Below are 5,191 nucleotides of genomic sequence, written 5' to 3'. Positions count from 1 at the left end.
CATACTCCATTCGTTCCAAAATATAAGTCTTGGTAGAGATTTCCACTATGGATCACATACAGATGTATCCAGATACATTTTAGAGTGTAGATTCACTCATTTTGCTCCATTTGTAGTCCATGGTGGAATCTATACAAAGACTTGTATTTAGGAACGGAGAGAGTACATATTAAAGAAGAACGCAAGAGGAACATGGTAAAGAAGAGCAAGCAGATTTTGGATAATAAAATGTTGGTTGCGCAGTGCCTACACATGATGAACCAGAGCGCATTAAGAATGCAACTCCCAGCTGTCTCTCGACCATTTCAGGCAGTTGGATGAAGATCCTACATCTCCTAACCCTTCTTCTTCCTCGTCTCTGATTCTTCCCATACAGAACACCGCACGGGCCGCCTGTCGGACCACTGGACCCCACAGCCTGTGTTCCTCCGCCACCCCCACCCCCACCCCCACCCCCACCCCCACCCGTGTCGAGTTTTCTTCGTTCGGCGAGGCCCCACAACCACCCGAGCCTCTTCGATCGCACCGGTGAACTCCGGCGAGCTCTGAAAAATCGACTGGCCCAATTTTGAAATTTAGTCTACTATGATTTAACTAGTGTGGAATATAAAAGGGGAAAACCATAAGCATTGGGAGTATAGTGTTGAGCGTGCCATGGCGGATCTGAAAGTGCAAACCGGACAAAGGCAACTTCAACCAAGACAAGAAATCAGAGTAAAGCAGTGGCGATCTATTTTCTTGTTGCGATAAATAAGTTGAGCAGATACGAAAGAGTACCGCCTCTGGTGCGGCGCCGTGTATGCATCTGCTGAGAATTTGACGGTGTTGCGGTAACGATGGCTGTCGGCGGCGTGGAAGCAGATCTAGGAGGGTAGACGATGGCGGCGGGGCGCGATGGACGAGACGGTCGTAAGAGCGGCGCCGGCAAGGTGGACGACGACGGGGATGGAGCGAGAGGACGGGATGCAAGGATCCCGGTCTGAAGCCGTGGATGAGAGAGGTTGATCTCTTGTAATGGACGGCGGCGTCGGGGTATCAGCTCCGGCATGGTGGAGGAGGACGGCGGTGGATGGGGTGGCGGACGGCGGCGGACGGAGGAGGGTGGGGTGGAGAGGGTGTTTTGGCGCCCACGGAGTACGAATGGGGAAAAGGGAGGTAGAGAGGAAGGGGGAACCATGTATTCAGGGCGCGCTTGTCTCAAATGCGAGGAAATTTACAAACTTAGCCCCCGTTTCAAATTTCTACTACATCACAGAAACATTAGTCGGTTGGGGATAGGACGGTAATCTCGCATACACCGAATATTTGCCGACGAGAGTTTGTTTTTGGCGCCCACCGTGTATGAATATGAATCGGGGGGGAGTCGATTTCAGCCGAGGAAACACTATGTTTTGGCGCCCACCGTGTATGAATCCGGGTGAGAGGCGGCTACGTCACGTTTGGGTGAAATTACAAACCTACCACTATCGAAACCTATAGAAATCCAGCAGATAGGCTTTGTGTGGCAGGGATAGGCAGTAGTGATTTCCATCTCGCGGATTTTTGTTTCGGGCGGTTACTGTGACTTTCCCCGCTTCGTTCAAATTTTGCAGAGTGCACGTTTACCATGCCAACTCAATCCGATTCCCGTTTCTATTCTATTTTTTTCGGGCGGGATCCATTTTTAATTGGAATTACATTCTATATACATCATTTTTTATATATACTTCCAAAAGCACAACATCATTTATACATAAATATGGTTTACAAAAGGCATGATATTAGATTCATAAGGTTGTATCCATCAATTTGGATTTTCAAATATTTGAAACCACTTTAAGTTGAAATCCCATGTATGCATTCCTCGCTAACTGTCTCCAATTAATGTGTGTTTCATGCGGGTCTTTTTACTTCTCAAACATGTATAATGTGTTTCACACACGCAAAATATAGTGTAATCCCGTTTAGACATTAATTGCATATAAACCATGCATTGTTTGTAATTGAAGAATCTATGGATCACCAATATTGATAAACTATATAACATTACACATGTGCCCAAATTCAAATGAATATGCATGTTTGATACACCAATTTGCGTTATGATATTATCGATGCCTTGATCTCCAGTTTAAATATTTGAATCCCCTTTAATCTAGATATTCGTCTCATATAGCTATCACTCATGATTATATAGGACTATCTCTCTAGACCTATACGCGTTCATCGTCTCTCAGGTATCTCTCGTGCTACCTGTATGTCGACACTGATCTTTTATCTTCGTAACACACTGACGGTACTCTCTCCCTCGACCTTCAACACTCTATCTCTCTCTAAGTATATCTCGCTCCCTGCTATGTGTCTCTAACTATGATTCTCCATGTGGAATCTCTTTCTCTCACACAAACACAAAACTTTGTCTCCCGGGGTCTCATTTCTCTCTACTATTCCCATGTGTGCCACTCACACACCCCTCATACATAGATGTCTTTCGCTCCTTAGATATGAGAACCTACGACTCTTCCTCTTCAATATCTATTTCTCACACACACTACAAGAAATATGTCAACTTATGACCTTCTGTCAGTGACCCTCGAAGAATTGGTCATAAATTTATGACCATTTTAGACCAATTGGTCAAAAGCTGTCCAGGGGGCTCCAAACCCTAAACCATTGCGACCATTTTGGTCAGAAAGATCGTAATTTCCATACACGAAATGGTCACAAAGCAAACAGTGCTAGTCCGCTGCCTTATTTCTAGTTGTTAATGACCAATATAGATGGTCATAGCCTTGTAGATTGTGGTGGGTTGTGATGACTAGGTGCCATCTCATCAATTTTGCCTATGTGTCATGTCCATGTGGCAGTTTTTGCCCTAGGTTGTTAAGAAACCTATATTTCTATCATTCCCAAAATTCCCAAAAAAATCTCATAAATTCTTTGGGGCATATCTTCATCAAATATGTCAAAATCCTTCCTTGCCTAGTTCAAAACTAATTCAACAATATTCATTTTCCTATTCTGTTCACAACAACACTTTATGAAGGAAGTGCTATTTATATATTCTTGATTGCCCTCGGAATTTTTGGGCACTCTTTCCTATCCAAATAATTACCGCATGACAAAATTCAGCTCCATTTGCCAAGCAAATCTTCTTCGGCAAATTTCCAAAGTTTTTGTCCACCTAGAAGCATTGTGAAGGAAGTACCTTTTTTATATCTCTAAATGACATGAGATTTATACAGTTCCTTCATATGCCCAAATTATCACCCTCCTCCAAATTGCAGCTCAATCAAATCATCTATGTGAGCCCAGGTTCAATTTATATTTTATGGCCAAATTGGCACGTTGCAAAGCAAGTGTTATATAGACCCCTCCTATTACCCTCAAACTTTTCTGGCACTCTTCCATACCCCAATCATTGCCACATGATAATATTCAGCTCAATTTTCCTAGTAAATCTTTCTCGGGAAATTTCCAAAGTTTCTACCTCGAGAGAAGCTTTGTGAAGTAAGTACTAGCTAGGCTTACCCAAATGATCTTAAAATTTACCAGCGTATGACCATACCTAAGTAACTTACCTACACCAATTTTGAGCTCATTTCATTCATCCAATCTCTCTCACTAGTTTTCCCAAGTTTCTGTCCATAGAAGAGCATTGTGAAGGAAGTACTACTTTGGCATGTCCAAATGGTATCAATTTTCTACAATGCTTTCCTATGCCCAAATAACCATCCTCCACAAAATTTCAGCTCACTCCATTCATTATTTTGAGCCCAGCTTCAACATTCATATTTTTGTCCAGCGTGGTACTTTGCAAAGCAAGTACCACCTAGGATCCTCCTTTTGATCTCAAAATTTGTGAAGACATTCTCCTTAGTAGATGATCATCCTCAGCCAAAACTCACGCCCATTGGCCATGTGCATTTCCCGTACCGCTAATCAAACACTTGGCTGCTAATTCATGTTTGAGCATCGATCGGTCTCCTCGTGAGAATCTTATGTTGTAATTTTCTTCCTAGCACCAACCTGGGGAGTGCCCAATCCACTAGACATGCCTAGGCCGCCCAGAACACATGGCAACATTACGGTCACGCGGTGACCACGCGACGGGCATGCAAGTTTACGTGCTCTAGAGTTGGGGCCCTCGGCCACCGCCCAAATCTCGACGTATCGCCACCAAACCATGTATTTATGATTAAATAGGTCCTTATGTAACTAGAAATGATTTTTGGAAAAAATAAATAGCAAACTATGAGGCAGCTGCAGTTCAAATTTGACCCGCTTCCAACTGAATCGGCGGAAATTTGTCTTTTTCACGAGAGGTGGATCAAAAACTTCTACACCCAATCATTTTTTCAATTGTGCATTAAATATGGCCTAGTATTTTATAAAAATGATTTGGTCCAATTTTGCAACAATTATTTGGTAGTTCCTTCACAAAAAACCTCCTTTCGGGCACTCGAAAAATGGAAAATGGTTTTTTTGTCCAACGAAAATGAAAACTTCCTTAGGAAACATTGTTTGCCGTTCCAATATGCACATTTGTGCACAATATGAGGTCATTTGAACAAACTATGCCATGAATGTGGCCATAAGACTGATCATTTGGCTTGAAAGCCATTGATCTCCACACACAATAGCTCGTTTCTGAGAACACTTTTTTAAAATAATTGCCGTATTACAAGTTTGTTATTTTTCCTAGGAACTTGGCCACATATGATGACACAATGCGAAGGTTTCCCAATTATTTGATTTTTTTTGAATTTTTTATGCCCGTTTCAAAATGCGGTCAAAACGGCGGGAATGACCGTTCCTAGCTAGTGGTTGAATCTTGAAATTTTTTTGGTGTTTCTATGATTAAATAGATACTTATGTACCTAGAAATGATTTTTGGAAAAAATAAAGAGCAAACTACAAGGCAGCTACAGTTCAAATTTGACCCGCTTCCAGCTGAATCGGCTGGAATTTGTCTTTTTCACGAGAGGTGGATCAAAACTTTTTACACCCAACCATTTGGTCAATTGTGCATTAAATATGGCCTAGTATTTTATAAAAATGATTTGGTCCAATTTTGCAACAATTATTTGGTAGTTCCTTCACAAAAAAATCTCCTTTCGGGCACTCGAAAAATGGAAAATGGTTTTTTCGTCCAACGAAAATGAGAACTTCCTTAGGCAACATTGTTTGCCATTCCAATATGCAACCTTGT

The sequence above is a fragment of the Triticum urartu genome, chromosome 6A (genome assembly GCF_056163025.1).
Source record: "Triticum urartu cultivar PI428250 chromosome 6A, HENAU_Tu73, whole genome shotgun sequence".
Classification (NCBI taxonomy): domain Eukaryota; kingdom Viridiplantae; phylum Streptophyta; class Magnoliopsida; order Poales; family Poaceae; genus Triticum; species Triticum urartu.
The sequence above is the reverse complement of the archived record's forward strand: the minus strand, read 5'-3'. Positions refer to the sequence as shown.